At 33.7% G+C, this 18,098-nt stretch overlaps 1 protein-coding gene and 1 long non-coding RNA gene across 9 annotated transcripts in view; one reads left to right on the top strand and one right to left on the bottom strand.

The window, feature by feature from the left end:
• Dpr1 (defective proboscis extension response 1) overlaps positions 1-18,098 on the bottom strand; it is a 307,741-nt gene that overhangs the window by 270,560 nt on the left and 19,083 nt on the right. The gene's annotated exons all lie outside the window — the stretch shown is intronic.
• Positions 923-18,098, top strand: part of LOC140672214 (uncharacterized) — a 214,800-nt gene continuing 197,624 nt past the window's right edge. For 4 of the 8 annotated variants that reach the window (XR_012047858.1, XR_012047857.1, XR_012047859.1 and 1 more), the window contains exon 1: positions 934-1,163. This is a non-coding gene — a long non-coding RNA (uncharacterized lncRNA). Of the gene's footprint in view, positions 1,164-18,098 lie in introns of all 8 variants that reach the window. The other 4 variants (XR_012047854.1, XR_012047856.1, XR_012047852.1 and 1 more) reach the window with 4 other exon arrangements.

The following is an 18,098-nucleotide window of genomic DNA, read 5'->3' as shown; positions in this document are numbered from 1 at the left end:
CTCTATAAAAATCCTTCTTATATTTTAATATAATTTTAACTTTTGACCTGAAATGATTTTTTTAAATACTATTTAATATTTAATCATATATCTCTGTTAGAAAATATAATTCTAAAAATAAAGTAATCGTTAATAATGATAATTAAAGACAACTTTACAGATAAAAGACGCGTGCCGAATATTCTTACACAGTATATTCAATGTATGTATTATCCATTTTCTCTGGCGTAGATGACGTCGGTACATAGAAGACACTCTATATAGATACAGCTTTACCCAAGCATTCAGGAAATGCTAATATTAACACTGGTTCAGTGAATAGAACATGCAATTTAATAAGAGCCAATTGCAACTTTCTATAGCGAAATGCTGATGCTGTGGTGCAAGCATGCTTTTTATTTAATATATTATTATCTTCTTTATTACTGATACTTTTATGTAGAGAAATAATTTTCTATATTACCTTTCGATTGAACAAACTTGTCATGGATCTTCAGATACATCTGAATAAGCAATACTATTGACGACAAATTAAAATTAAATTTCTTCTATATCTCCGAAATCGGTTTTATTAAATGTACATTTTAGATAAAATAATTTGCATTTATTTTTTAATTAATACATAAAGTTGTCTTTTGTACATATTTTTGTGTTGTATTATTTGATAAATTTATTTTTAATATATTAAAATAAGAAAATTTTTTCCTAAAAATAGAGAGTATGTAAAATATATTCTCTCTTCGCATAAAACAATGAAAGCAAAGTTTAATCTGATTGAAGATAAAGAGATATTGATTGATACACATTTCTCTTGAAAATAAATTTTATTTTCTCGACAAGAGAGAGAGAGAGAGAGAGAGAGAGAGAGAGAGAGAGCGAGAGAGAGAGAGAGAGAGAGAGAGAGAGAGAGAGAGAGGGAGAGAGAAAGAGATATTATAAATTAATACAATCGGAAAATGTATATACAACGTACGTATATATATTGTTTATATCATATTCAGCGACCTTGACTAGTACGACGTCGCCGATCATTGGAGTGGGGATACTACATAACATTGAGAGAGGTCTAAAGTTCGATTCAGTTAGTTGTCAATCTTCGACTGAGGAAGGTCAGAATAAAAGTGAAATTAATATTCCGCTACGATAGCATAATACTACAAGAGGTATTTATGTAATCTTTTTTATGTACTATGAGCTGGTACGAATACTTAACGATCTCGTACGGGTCTTAATATTATAAGACATTTATAGATTAAATAACATACTTTTGCATAAAATATATAAGCGTGCAAAAATTGTAACTTACGCGATCTCTGAGATTCAAAGATACATATTTGTCGTTAGAATACCCGTTTGACATTTTCTCTCGTCGTACTTTATCGTGTATCGTAGTCAACGATTCGAGATGCAGAGATTAGCTATAGCGGTTAACTCAGGTGGTGCAAAACTTTTCTCAATGTGTGCGGATTCATGATTATACGATGGCAACATATCGTTCGCGTGCGCCGATGACATGTCGCGTGACGTTTCGCGGAGATGCGGTGAGCCGCGTATGGCGTATGGCGCCGCGCTTTTCCTTCGCCGAGCAAAGTGTCAAAAGCAGGGGAACGACCCTAATTGAATCGTCTAGCGAACGCGTGTAACCCCCCGGGGGACAAAAGTTCACGGTGTGCGTAACACATCGCGGTTAAGTACCGCAACAAGTTCGTAAAGACAACGACAAGCGCCGCGACCTCAACAAGGTCGGGTGCTCTGATACGAGTGTAACGATCACATACATTGCGCGTTTTATGTGCCGACGTATGTACGCCGTGGAGAAATGTGAAAAATAAAATGAACATACATGAAGGAGAGAAATAAGAGAGAAGTAAAAACATAAAATGTATATAATAACTGTTAATGAATTTAAATTATATATTACATTACAACAAAAAGAACATATGATATACAAGCCTCATCTATTATACAGAATATTTATACTACACTTACTAGATCTTATCTACATATCCCAATGTATTTTATATATGTATATATTACATGATATATAAAATTATAAATAGCATCCTGTGCTGAATTTTATCGCGGATTACAAATGGTCTAAAGTGCGTTTGAAAGACTTGAATAATAAGAAGCTTATACACAACATATACAATATTTTGTTTGCAAAATTTACATCATATATTTTATTGTGATAAAAGCGCTTTTATATAGATTATATATAATATTATATTTTATATAATCTGTTGTCAACGCATGTCAAGTTTAAGTGTACATAATTTTTGCTAAAAAAAAGAAACAAATTTATATTTTCTCTAATTTAAAAAATCAACGTAGTCATAAATTTAAAGTTGATAACGATGTGCTTATGCAGCTCCTTTCAATTAGAAAACTTTTGTTAACTTTCTTTATAAAATTTTACGCACGTCTGAAACCGCGAAGACATGCCAATATTCCCAGCCTAATTGATCCGCTTCGCGAGCGAGGCGCACGGGTTGTTTTCCCTCGGGCGAAAATTTCCGTTTTGCGTTTACGTAAAAGCGAGTCCATACATAAGGGAGTCGACAACGAGTTTGGAAAGCATTGGCAGATTCAACGGAACGGAATTATTGGCATGCTAGATGGAAAACTGACAAAACTCGAAGCAAAATTCGATGAAGTGAATATTGAGCAAAACACAACGGAACATATATAAAAAAAAGACGAATGTAATAAACGTTGAGTGATCTATCTCGTGAAAGAGTGTGGAAAAAAGTTTTCGGTTGAAAAATTGCCGAATTATCGTATTTATTACCAGTTGCTAATAAAATATACAGATTATATACACATCAGCAAATTTTATTCGAAAATCTCTAATTAATATATATTCCAATATCACTATTGATTATTGCAAAAATTGGATTTTAGTTAATTTATTATTAGTAATAATTCAGTGAATAAAAAATTAGTTCGGAACAATTTAACAAATTTAATTATCTCAATCTACATTATGAATGTTTTCTTTTTTTTTTTTAAATTTTATGCAAAGAGGTGATCAATTTCGTTGAATAAATACATGCTGAACATGCTGTTTTCTTTCCAGCATAATTTTATTTCACTGCGCTTTCCTGATGCAAACAAAATCATAGGAATTTTTTGTTATGAATAGCTTATGGCAAGAATGTATTTGTTGAAATTCCGTTCCAATGAACGAAATAATTTTACACGAAATTATATGAAATATATATATAATACATATAATTTTATAAGGTTAACAGCATTTCATAAGATTGATGTAAAACTTGAAATTTACGTATTAAAATTAAAAATGTGTTGAGCAGATTTACAATTTTTAAACAAAAATATCACTATTGATGTAGTTATACAATATTTTAACACAGAAAAATTATTCTAGTCAATTGGTTTATATAACTCTCTATGATTATTTTAGTTTGCTGAATGCAAAATAATTTTCAAAAACATTATTTAAGCTTCATCCAACGAAATTCTTAGAAAATTCTGCTTACGTAGATCACGTACATTGGAAAACGGTCTCGTTTGGTACATCCTATGATGCATCGAATCCTAGCGCAAGTATTGACTACGTGACTGGGCACATTATGAGCGTGTTTTGATGCAGGAGCACGACGATACTAGTACCGATTACACTGTATATCAGCGATAAATATATTGGGACAATATTCTTGATAATAATGTACTTCAATAAGCACGCTTATGATGTGTTTAAAAGAGTTATTTATCAAATGAGAAAAACCATGCTGTCATTATTAGTATAAAATATAGACATTAATGTAATGTATGAAAAACACACACGCACTATTAATTATAAATTCTTAAAAATTTAGTTGTTATGTAATTTATTTTTCTAGAACGTATTTTGTATATTAACAAAGATTAGTAAAATAACTATTAGTCTACTTCTAACCTGTGACTGCGATAATTACGAGTCATAAATAATCATTTAAAGAGAGAACGTTTATAAAACATAATCATTTTTTAAATATTGATAAAATAGATTCATTGTTTTGATTTTAATTCCTGCATTTTAGTGTTAGATTTATTTACGTTAAACGTCAAAATTAAACCCAGAAAGGAATAAACTTAACGAAAATCCGTAAGGATAAGTGAAAAAGATGGAAAATGTCGATAACGGAGAGATGGTGATTGGTTGTTCACCCGTTAATTTTGCCATTGAAAAAGAATGAAAAAACGAATGGAAAGAAGCGGGAGCACGGTTTAATTCGAGTCACAGCAAATGAAGCAGCGAATCTGGTTGGTCGGTGGTTACATTCGACCACGAGGAATCGAATCCGATTTAATGAAAGGCCGAAGGAGGATAGAGACGCTGACGTGGCGCGCGTCTCCGGATGCAGTTATTGTCTTCACATGAGTTTGCCACTTTACAATGTCTCTATCTCTAATTTCTTAAACTGAGACTTTTATCACACGAAATTGAGCATAAATTAAGAAAATATGTGACACTTATACAGTAATTAATGTATAGTATGTTTTAATGTGCTAATTATTTTTCGGTATGCTGGGTTTTAAGAAAAAGAGAGTTAATATTTTTTTGCGAAAAATTTACATCTTCTTTTCAATTCGCATTTTTTTTTAAATTACTAATAAAGTATAGAATGTATTTTTTCTATAATTTCGTATATTTTTAATAATTCATAATAACGCGGAGTAACTCTCTTGGAAAAAGTTGAAATTTTGTTTCTCCGCTAGATCATGTTCAATTTTCGCGTACTTGTAGACAGTATCGTGCATCGCTTTCGAAAAAGAAACTCCTTTGTTTTCGAGAAAAGTTAGATAATAAAGTAACATGTTACGTCGCGTTTATCATAATTAATAGTCGGTAGAATATCGCAACATAACGAAGACAAGGCAGCGTGATTAATATCGGCCGCCCTGTAGCTCGACGTTGATCTCGTGACAACAGCTCCGCGAAGCGTGCAGCGGTTTCCGGTGAGCAACTTTGGCTGGCCGCGGATCTTTCGTCGTTTGATGGTTCTCTCCTCTCTCTCTCTCTCTCTCTCTCTCTCTCTCTCTCTTTCTTCTCGTCCATAGAATGGTCTCGAATAGAGAACCGACATCCGCACTGATGCCCGACAATGCGGAATATCTCCCGTCCCGAAGATAATTACATCTCTCTCTGTCGTATTATTGTCCGCGCTGGTCCATTGTTACCTGGCCCACGGTGATACAATGGTTCTCAGCGTGGTGTATCAGGCCGTGTTCCATTGTCCCATAATTTACGTCACGATTTTACGACTCTTTCACGCAGCGGAACCGTCTCCGTGGAATCGAGTTGTAAACAGTGGCGGCGTCTCGATTACACGCGTCGGAAGGATCGTAAATCACGTTGGTCTTAGTTTTCCTGAGGCGTAAAATGAGTTCACTCGCGTTTGTCCTCGGGATCCCCAGGAAAATCGGGTCGGTATGTTTATCAAGCGTTTCACGATATATATAGGGAGCAGGGATCCTCTCTTTTCTTTATTATTACTCGATATGACATATGCGACAGACGAAAAAAGCGGTAAATCATCTAAATGATATTTTCTTAGAGAGAGGAATAGAGTTATTATACCGTCAAATCGATAATGTGTTTGCGGAGCAACGGAATATTTTTGCGGAACAAAAGATTTTTACTTCGCACTCCATCGAGTTCGCGTTCTTTCTCGTAAGGCAGCTGGGACAATATTAATATATGATATCGCGACGTTGCAGAGCAGTTTCTCCGCGAATCGGTGACATGGAAAGAATATGGAAGAGAAAAAGGCGAGAGCCATATTTCACCTCGTATTTGCTGTCGATATGGAAACATACTAGCGACGTGTGTAACATTGTGCGCACAAAAGGCGCCGAAAAATCTCCCTATGTGCGTTCGCACTGCTGAAATTTCGAGAGAGAGAGCGCTTTACTGCAAGATTTATCTACATCTGGTAGAGATCCGCTAACACTGCGTTTTATCCGGCGTGGAGCATGTTTGTAGCAAAGCAACATGTAACTCACGCTACACGTGACTGTTTGAAGAGTGTATTGTGTTTTAAACTTGTCTTGATCGAGTTGCAGTTGAATTTTTTTACGCGAATTAAGTCTTTGTCTATGTGATTGCAGAGCTTCCGAAAACATTTCGATTAATTGTAAGTGCGTTCATTTCCTCACTATTTCCGCAATACTACTTTTTACTTAGTACACTAGCGTATAATTATTTCCGCGCGAAATCAACTTTTTATTTTATTATTATCGATATTTGAAAAAACAAAGAAATAATGTAGAGAAATAACTTTCTTCATATATATATAATTATTATTGAAAATTTGTCATTTTTACATATTACAAAAAACAAAATTGATCCAATATTATGATACAATATTACGACACAGTAAATTCCTATATAACGCAATAGTTTTATAAAAAAAATTGTATAACGCGGTAAATTATCATTTACATAATGCATAGATAAATTTCAAATTTTGTGAAAATTTTTGTGTTTCTTTTATAATAAATAACATTATTTTTGAATTTTATACAACTCATGAGTATTGTATAACGTGGAAATTATATAACGTGGAACATATTTCCCACATTATATGAGCGCTCAAGGTACATATCTGTTCAACTGGAAAGAGAAGCGTACTTTTGAAAAATAATATTTTTCATAAATGTTATCGAGGATACAAGGAGCTAAAACACAGAAATAAACTCAACTCCAATTAAATTTTTCTAGAAATCCACCAGAGAATTTTTCAATTTTAAAGTTCCCTTTTCTTCCTTTATTGTACGAACATTACAACAGTATTCCTTTAAACAATTTTAGACTAGCCATTTTATTGTTAACTTTATATCTTGTTAGAAGTACTTGTTTCAAATGTGTTTATTGTATTATTATTATATATTACATGATATCTTGATACGAGATTAATTTTTTTATAAAGGGGTAATATTTTTGGAAAGTGCAAATTTGTCTCTCTCTCTCTCTCTCTCTCTCTTTCTTTCTCTCTCTCTCTCTCTCTCTCTCTCTCTCTCTCTCTCTCTCTCTCTTTCTGTAAATATTTTTAAATTCCCAGTTATCAGTTAGATTATTGGATTTTTCAAGTATTTATTTCACTTATTGTTAGAAATAACATTACTAATGTAACTAAGTACTAATTTAATTATTTAAATAAAGTCACAGGATTAGATTATAAAAATATTTTTGATATTTTATTTATAATAAAATATGAAAATAAAGAGATATATTTTCTGACACATAAAGTCTGTCTTTCTATGCAATGCGCAACGAAAATAGTGAAGAAGTTATAGATCATGTATAATATGAGAAAATGAGAAAATTTAATCTTTTCTCTGTCTTCTTTCTGAATTCTTGTTAATATTATGTGAACAAAGCATAATATCTCAAGGCATACAAATTTGATTATGGTGAAAGCACATAATATATACACATAATTCTTGTATTATATAACATTTAGTAAAATTAAGTTAATAAAATGTCTATTTGTGGAAAATCAGATTTGATTAATTTGGAATGTGAAAAGAGAGATTGTTGAAAAGATTTTACAGAATATTAAAGATAAATGTGAAACATATCATATAATTTTAAGATAAAATAATTAACAATATTATTAAAAAAACTAAGAGATAAGAATGTGGAGAATTAATTGTCGATTGCAGTAATTATTCCATCGACTTCTATAGACAATCCTTTACGATAGAAAAATAGATAGTACTTTCACTGAAATCTTTGCACGAATTCATGTGGATAATTTAAGAAAAACAAGTGAGATGTACATACAGTGTGCTTTTTTTTGTGTAGCAAAACAAGATCGAACACAGCGAGAAAATAGTTTCGCGTGATAACAGGGAAAATCTGTACGGTATGGCCCGACGGTTACTTTATATATACACACGCAATTCGAGTTAATAAAATGTCTATTTGCGCAAAATAAGATTTGATTAATTTGAAATGTGAAAAGATTTTATAGAATATTAAGGATAAATGTGAAACATATATCATATAATTTTAAGATAAAATAATTAACAATATTATTAAAAAAACTAAGAGATAAGAATGTAGAGAATTAATTGTCGATTGCAGTAATTATTCCATCGACTTCTATAGACAATCCTTTACGATAGAAAAATAGATAGTACTTTCACTGAAATCCTTGCACGAATTCATGTGGATAATTTAAGAAAAACAAGTGAGATGTACACACAGTGTGCTTTTTTTTGTGTAGCAAAACAAGATCGAACACAGAGCGAGAAAATAGTTTCGCGTGATAACAGGGAAAACCTGTACGGTATGGCCCGACGGTTACTTTATATATACACACGCAATTCGAGTTAATAAAATGTCTATTTGCGCAAAATAAGATTTGATTAATTTGAAATGTGAAAAGATTTTATAGAATATTAAGGATAAATGTGAAACATATATCATATAATTTTAAGATAAAATAATTAACAATATTATTAAAAAAACTAAGAGATAAGAATGTAGAAAATTAATTGTCGATTGCAGTAATTATTCCATCGACTTCTATAGACAATCCTTTAAGAAAAACAAGTGAGATGTACACACAGTGTGCTTTTTTTTTGTGTAGCAAAACGAGATCGAACACAGAGCGAGAAAATAGTTTCGCGTGATAACAGGGAAAACCTGTACGGTATGGCCCGACGGTTACTTTATATATACACACACGCAATTCGAGTTGGAATCTGCGTGATACACCGTGCGCGCGATTAACTCTCCCGAAGCAAGCGAAGAGGGGCGGGGTGGGGGATCGTTTCACGAGTCCATTATCTCTAGTCATCCGTAGCCAACGACAAAGGGTCGCCCCGATGCCGGAAATTAAAGAGCCTGTCGACGGGCGGTCAAAAGACGTCGTGATAGGAGGAAGAGAGAAGCTGCAGAATTCAGTCTCTGATTTCGCTAATAAGGCTTCGCCAGCGAAGTACACATCGACCTGGGATCCTTATCAGAACTTGCGGGGTTCCCGGATGATCGAACGGTTTCAGATTACACTCTTCTCTTCCCTCCCCCTCCCCCACCCGCGATATTGATCCGAGTTGGTCTGTAAATAAACGTTGTTGTTATCGTTGTTGCTGCGATTTGCGATCCGTCCATGGTGACCTCCGTCGATCGCGTTCTTATTTTTTCCACCGGAACGGAATGACAATGATTTTCCCTTTGGTCGATTGTCTGCCATTAACGATTATGGGGGAGACCGGAGGACAAGTTTTCTTACGCCACATCTCTGACATTTCTACGCGCATCTTTATTCCGGAGAAAAAGTTCTGGCTGTCTCTTCTCACGGAAACGGAATAGAAGGGTGTCTTTTTTGACTGTTTGATTATTCTTTAGAGAAGTTAGTTTTTTCTTTGATAAATAACATTGAGAGTAAATGAGGTTTTTAGCTGATTTAAGCAACGTTCTTATAAACTGATGATAAAAAAACTCTTGATGAATGATATCTATAAATGTTTAGAAATAAAATAAATATGATTTTTTGCGAAATATTTTTTATATAATAGTTCTGATAAGGAAGAATATTTATATATGTATATATATATATTCTATAATTCCCCGATAAAAATTCTTCTGTAGGTCGATGGAAGGATTAGAATTCAAACGGGGTGCGCTGTTTCTTTCATGACGTATAAAGTGCTGAAGTTGTAATTAAAATGCACCTCGTGCATGGCTTATCAATCGCCGTTATAATCGAAATTGAACATTAAATCCTGATGCAATATGCATAAATTTATTAAAATTATTTGAATACGTCATTGCATAAAATTCTACAAACAAATGAGAAGATAATTATTTTATTCGTAAAATATTTTTATATAACGAATTATGAGATAAAAATTTTTCACTGTACAATTTATTGATAAAAGAGGGAAATGATGTACTTGTTCAAAAAATACACGTTCAACATACATCTAACAAAAAAATCGAAACTTGATATTATATAAAATCTACTATCGTATTAAAGAGTGTCTAAATAATGATTAAATTCTAAAAGCGTATATTAAAAATACAATAAAAGGCATATATAAATTTTGAAGTCGAAAAATGTTTTATTAACGCATCTCAACAAATATATTCTTTCTTGATTCGATTATTATAATTTCAGTATTTTTTTGTAATTTTCGCGATCAACAAGAAGTATAAAATAAAGTAAGATATAACAATGATGTATAAATAAATAATATAATTATAAAAAAGAATGATAAATGTAACTTTTTATTGTACAAGCAATTTTTAAAACATTTCAGATAGGTTATAAAAACAATTTGGTTTTTTTTTTATAATATACATTAAATTTTTATATGTAACATATATAAAATTTTTTATTATAAATTTACATTTAGTTTTAAGTAAAATAAATGGATGATATTATAATTAAAAATTTTTAGAAATACCTGAAGAAGACTGTGTATAAAATAAAATAGTAAATTTTAACGACGTCTAACGAGTATGATGGGAACTATCGAAATTTTCTTACTTTCGAGGATTGTCGATTTAAGTGAATATTTCATGATAACGGCCCACCGACCTTAACGAATACATTTCGCCCATTATAACGCGCGGCACGAACCGTAAAAACGGCACTTTTAGATCGGATACAATGGTCTATCGTAGGCGTGCCGTGTCTGCGAAACGAGTTTTCAACTCGCTCTCGAACTCGTTTTCATAGTATATTACATTATGGTATAACTCCCCCATATATTTGTGCATCCAGCATTCTCATTCATTTTATTATTATCGCTTACGCTATTCCGTGAATCAGAATTAATTTCATTTTCCTATATTTTATTTATCAGGTTTACTATCTATTAGATTGTTTTTCACAATCAGATATACTTTATTTATCGACAAAAATAAATAATAAATCGAGATACTGTAAAACTAATCTTGGAGACTCTAATTACATAAGAAAAACACATAATTTGCATTATTACCAATTTAAAAAAAAAAATCAGAGTAATTGAGTTTTTAAATCTTGGCTATACATGAGAGAATATTTTCTTCACGGGTTTCCTTTTACTACAATATTTAATTTTTATAATGATTCAAAGTGAGCACCAACAATATGTAAAGAACCAATGATGACAGAATTCGATAAAAAATCATACAATAGGAAGACTCACATTCGCCTAATGAAGGAAAACGCATGCGCAAAGAATACTTTCTTGGATCCTTCTTCGTTGCCGTGAAAGTTTTCGATGTCGAGGCCGCGAAGTTCGATGCTCGCCTGAAATCCCGCATTAAAAGTTCACCGACGCGTTAGAACGTAGCTCTAACCCGCTACATTATAATACATTAGTCGACAGCAGAAAATGTAAATGGTGGCTGCATGCGTGTACGCGGTGGCGCCTTCGACGCGTCGGAAAATCCATTAAAAGTCAGCCCGTAAAAAGGGAGCGCAAACTTTACTGAGTTGTAGCTTCTGCTCAAGAGGCATTGTGCGCATGTTGTAAGAATGAAGAGATCAAGCTGTAATGTATTATTTAACTCTTTTTCTCGAGCCAACTATATTAACTTTACGAGTTTAATCCTGTACAGCTAGGTTGAGAGCGACGGTTAAAAATAGTAATATTGAATGTAAAATTATGTTATATACTGCAGAACTGTAAAATGAAAGTTTTGTTATCAGAAAAGTAATTTTTATTTCTTTTTTAATATAATTTATAACTGTCAAAGTACACCATGCATTACTCATTTAGCCATCGGTAATTTTTCGATACAAGTAAGTTATTAAGAGGGATAAATTTTGCTTATATTTTTTATACACATAAAGATGTAGATTTAAGAAAGACCAATTTAATTAAGAATGTCATCAAGTTCATTAAAGATTCAAGGAGATAATAGATTTTTAGATTTGAAGAAGAATCGCAGATCATAATAAGATTAGAGCAAAACGAAAGATATTTGACCTCAAGATTCTAAAAAAGAATAGCATGTTATCGTGTAAAATTCATGAAAATTTGGTCGTTAATATCCATGGGTTCGTGAAACAATCTAAATGAGATGGGAAAGCGATTAACACACACGTTGTGAATATAACGCGACGATTGCGTATGACAATGTGATGTGGCACAGCAACTCGCCTCTTTCGGCCGCGGATTATTCGCGATGTTCGATTATGCTCGACAGGACTCGCGAAACGTATTGAAAGTCCAACGAACCATTGTGCGATCCTGATGACATTGCCGGCCGATTACAATGTTCTGTCAGCGATTTTCAGGCCGCCATTAACCCGCCGGAAAGTCCGCGCCGCTGTTAACACGGTTGGATGAATCAGGCGGCGCGTCAAACGCAGGTCGTACAAGTATGGCAAACACGTTCGCGCGGGTGCGCGCTCGCCTCCGTAATTGAATTACCGAACAAGCCACTGTAGTCCATATGTCGAATGATGATCCCGACGATCGTTGAATGCGTCAACGCGGCCGTGCCGGTACGCATACGACATCATATTTCAGCTATGGCGGATTAATTATGCTCCCTTTGTATCGTTAAAACGTTTTAGATTACCAAACTCACACAATGCATTCGGATCATACACTTCGTTATTCCATCTCTTATTAAATTTTAGTTGAGGCAAAGAGAATTACATTTCGAGAATTTGCAATTTAGAAATAAAATTATTTACTTAAATCTCGTTTTAAAATATGAAAGAAAATTGAATGTTGAAAATTAATAATATTATATTAAATAAACCTAAAGTCGCACACACATACAGTAGTAAATTTGTGATAATTTGAGAACTCTCGCAAATGAATGAGCTTTTATTTATATGAATTAAACTATAATTGTTGAAAATGATATGAAAGAATAAATATAAGCATATAACTTGTAATATAATATCGAGACATTAGTAGATAATGATAGCAAAAAACGCGAATACAGTTGAAACGAGCAATGCACTCGCTGCAAAGTAAATTCTTAATTACTTTAAAATGTTTTCAATCAATGTTTGATTGAATAAATTGAAACAATTTGAAACAATCGACGGTATCCATGGAGACAAAACTTATGCATTAAAAATCATTAATCAAGTTCTTTTTATAAGTTTTTACCTGAATTAATAGTAAATACGTATAATAATTATTCGACAAATAATTAATAATCATTTAATTGTAAAAATTTCACATTTTCTATAACAAATTAAATGCATTTCATGTCGAAATACATTTTGCGATATTGTGAATTTTCTCAAAAAATGTTACGAATTATATACTAGTCTAATAAGAAAAATTGCAGGAACTTTTTACATTTCGATCAAATATAATATGCTAAAAGTTTTCTTATAGGAATTACACTAGAAGGAGCAAAGTACAAAAAATATATAAGTTCACCGTATATCTCAATAACGAAAAAAGGTAAAATAATCGTATTGAAAATATCGGAATTTGTGGCTCGAGTTTAGAAATATTTGCAACGCCTAATAAAGATTATTAGTATTGCAAAGTAAATAGTATAAAAGAAGAAAATAAATGCGAAATAAGGTCAAAATTTTATTAAATAATTTATTATAAAGTTGATATAATTGATATAAATAAGACAATATAATTCACATTATACAGACGCGGTATCGTTAAAGATTTATTGTAGATTTACTTTTCGAGATGGCAGGCGAATTTGGTTAAAATGCGAAAATATGAAAAAGACGTGTGAAGTTCTACATTTCATAAAAGTACATATACGGATTTCTCGCTTTCTAACGTCGCTAGCAGTGCGAAACGCCTTACGGTAAATTTTCGCCACCTCGGACTACTGTGTGCGAACGATTGTGCAGACGTGCATGTGCAAAGACGCTCTCTAGGATATCCCGAAGATGTTGATTTACGTTCTTTCTCCCACACGGGCGGAATGCAAAATTTAAGATAAAGCGCAGACTGCTTTCGAATGAATCTTTGCCTTAAAGGCGTTGTCAAGGAATTGGTTTTTTATTCTCATTTTATATGTTTAGGATCTTATTAAGTACATATACAATTTAAAATACACATATAAAATTTATGTAATTTAATTAATAGATAATTTTCTATAATTTTGTAGTAGTAAAAAAAACCGTTTATAAATATTTAATCAATCGTTTAGATCGATTAACTCTCTGTAATTTGAATGATCTTCCCATAACCGCGACACGTTGTTACCGCGCAGACAAATCGTGCAACGTGTACTTGCGTGGCTCTAAAGATAATAGGATCCACCGTGGAGAGAAACAGGCGTTAATTTCGAGCCGGCAGGTCAATAATCGGCGGACCATGGTGGACGAAAAGTTTACACAGCCAACCATGCAGCTTTCTCTCTCAGGAAACTTTCCAATTTCGCGACGTTCGCGGCATGTGCTACATCCTAGGACTCTGCGATACATCCTGCCGAGCTTAATCCTACTTTTCTCCGCGCCCCGTCGCGCTTCCTCCAACGGGTAGGATTCCCTCGATGCACCCCGTCGCGTTTGTGGGGGTCGTTGCAGTATCCGCGCGTCTCCTGATATTGGCTGTATATCACGATTATACTCGGAAGGCGGCCGTCCGATATGTCGGGCTCGCTATGGTGCTACGTATCGTCCTTGACGGTTTTATGCACGCCGTTAGCGACGGTCCATTTTCCTTGCGCGATCTTTTCTCCACTGGGACCGGAGAATGTTTCTTATCGCGACGATGCACCGCGCGTTCCACAATTCGTGCGATCTCCAGTTTCGGTCTTACTTTTGTTGCGAGTCGGCGCGGAAAATCGCAGTATCTCGATCGGAAAAATTTTAGAATCGATATTATACCGCAAGAGGAATAATCGCTTAAATGTCATTATACCTAGTTTCTCTTCCTTTTATATATAATTATATAAGTTGAAAATCTGAGAGTTTTTATGAATAATTTAAATAACATTATTGATATAGTTATTGATATATCAATATTTCATACGAGAATCAATAACTTTTATTATTATTATATGTTATATGTTTATATGTAGAATTTTATATTAATAAGTTTAATTTGAGTCGTAATAATTTTAAAAAATATTAATAAATGAACAAAAGAAAAGACAGATACATACATTACGATGTTATAATTTTTTTCTAATTCTAAACAAGTATTATATAGTAAAGTGACGTTGTTAAATTCAAGATAATCATTATTTATAAAAATAACATAATGCATTTCTATTAACAACTAGAGTTTTCTAAAAGCATGTGGTCGGCTTGGAAGCTGTTTATGCCGCGTTATTCAGATAGAAATTCAACAGCGTTATTCAGATGACGACTTACGCTCTGCAACGATATTCGTTCGCTCAATCCGGAAGGAAAAGGCTGAAACGCATCGGGTGGCATATTTGGTTCCGCGATAGCGGAATGCGGATAATGCGCTGGAAAATCGGGCCAGGACCGACACAAGCCGATCGGAAAAACGTACTTCCGGCGACGAAGCAGGAAGATTGGTAGAACGAGGGTATTCGATATAGCTCCGGTCGAGGAACAATACAGCGTAAACGGCGATGAAATAATTTTTGCACCACGCAAACTGCGAGGCATTATCAGATCGCGATGAAAAAATATGAATGATACACTGGTGGCTAACGGATCTAGAATGAAAATCACGAGGGAAAAGTTTCGAGGCTTTTTAAAGAGATAATATGGTGGGTCGACGATATTATTATCTTGAATATTTTTCTATACACACACCGCGGGAGAGATACCATTAAATTTAATATATCGCCATTCGGGGTTCCTTTTTTTTTTTTTTTTTTTCGCCGACTTATCGGTTACCGCTTGTAGAACTTGAAACATAACGCTATGCTCGTAAAATGAGACAGAGAGGAATAGGAAACGTTTATTAACCCTTATTCCGTGGCTTATTTTTGTCCGTAATTTTTCTGACAACGACATATTCTCGAATAATGATAACAATATATATTTAAGCAAATTATTTTTCTGGTATTTATTTAGAAGGGTTAAAAAAGTATATAATTTTTTCAGATTTTTAAAACACTTTTACATACTAATAAACTTATCGAAAGTACCCATCTATATAGTTAAAAGTTGCCAAAACAATAATCCGGTGCAAAGATTAATATTCTAATTTCTAATAGTTTGTATAATAATTTTTTAAATGATTAAGATATTATAATAATATGCAACAAAACAGAAAATCGAGTATTTACCAATATATAATATATGAGTGACCAAATATTTAAATTATAATATGTAATGTAAATAGTTCCTCTCTTTGTGTGTACGTATGTCTGTATGATAGACATACAACGAGATAGTGTCTTACTTTTTCTTTGTAATTTCTGTTGCATTTCTATCGCGCATATAATCCATTTGGACTACATTATCATGAATCTGTATTATCGACAAATATATATTATGCAATTTTAGCCGCTGTTATACGTTTTGATGTCGTTTCTTCTCACTTACGAACTCTATGGAAATAGAAGCGAGCGTATGCATGCATACAGCATGAGCATACAACGATGCGGCAGCTGTGAGGGATGAAGCAATGCAGCGGCGATATAGCGCGGCATGCGGCAGGATATGTAGCGGCCACGATGCACCGTGCATACAGGTTTTCATGCGATAAGAAACCTACATTTTAGTCGTGATTGAATGCAACCGCTGCCACGAGTTAAAGGAAACATGGTAGCTGTCACGTGTGTGTTTACGTATGTGTGAGTCCCGCAGATACACGGACGCAGCTCGCAGCTCTATTTGCATCTTCTCGAAAATTGGATACGCTTTAGAGGAGCGTAGCAGCTTAAAGCGTGGCCTCGGAAGCCTCCCGCGCCTCGCGCGCCAGCGATAAAGTATCATGAGAAACGCGTCTCTCGGCGTGCAAATCGAATCTTGCGGTCGGTTATGAAATAGAGCGCACCGGAAACATGGAATAATATACTGGGACGATGCTTAACGTCTCGTATACTTGACGGATAGTTGCACTATCCGACACGATTAGGTCTACATATTCGGAAAGATTCCACACAAAATTATCATTTTTTGTATTCAGAATTAATTACAAGAGACAAATAAATACAATAAATACAAAAACATCATAAATAATTAAAATAATTATTCCAAGTTTTTAATTAACCAGCCGTCTCTTTAATTCTAACATATTTTTTACACATTGGATGTAAAGTCAGCGAAAGTTATGCGCAGTCTGCACAGTGACTGAATGATAATGTGGCGCGCAAGATAAATAAAAATGGAGAAACAGAAGAGAGAAAGAAAAAGACAGAGAGAGAGAGAGAGAGAGAGAGAGAGAGAGATTGAGTAGTTCTCAAGGGTACATTAAAGAAATGGAGAGGGAATTCTTTGGCGTATCTCCATGTCGGAGGCAGTGGATGAATCGGCCTCATGTACACATACAGCACCGCTCGACTCTCGTTGAGCATTTCAACGCCGGCTATGAAGGGAAATTCCGCCGGGTTCTTTTGACTGGAACAAGCGGTCCGTAATGGAGTTGTTGTTCCACGTAGCATGCGCACCGCCTCGAGAGATACTCTCGACCCACGCGATACGTTTCGCGACGAAACTTCCGGTTAGCTTGACAAGCGCGAATAAAAAACGCGAACGTCTGTTTAATAATGCTATTTTCACATTTATACAAACGGTTGTTGGGAAGTCATATACATATGTAGCGCTTTTTAAAACCGCTTTTTATTGCCAATGATATGATTGCAGTAAAGGTTGTACTTTCTGGAGAAAAAATTCTATTGTAATTTCTATTGTATTTTTTGGAGAAAATAATTTCAGAGATAATTTTTTTTCTATATCTCTATACCATTTTTTAATGAGATAACATTTAATGTAGAATATTAGACACAAAAGAATGTTTATTATTATATTTTTGAAGAGCAGATTTAAGTTACAACATTTAATTATTTACCGAAAAGAAATTTGCATAAACTTGATTACTGGCTCGTCAAAAGCAAAAATTAAAACTCCTGATTTCCGGATTTCCTGGATTTGGCTCTTAAATTAAAGATTTACATAAAGCTTACGCAAGTACGGACAGCGATCTACCCAATGTTCCTATCGGCCTAGAGGAGGTGCATGTAATCATTTTATGTTCGTGCGGCTCCATTT

The sequence above is a fragment of the Anoplolepis gracilipes genome, chromosome 13 (genome assembly GCF_047496725.1).
Source record: "Anoplolepis gracilipes chromosome 13, ASM4749672v1, whole genome shotgun sequence".
Taxonomy (NCBI): domain Eukaryota; kingdom Metazoa; phylum Arthropoda; class Insecta; order Hymenoptera; family Formicidae; genus Anoplolepis; species Anoplolepis gracilipes.
This window is presented reverse-complemented; position numbering and strand designations above follow the sequence as displayed.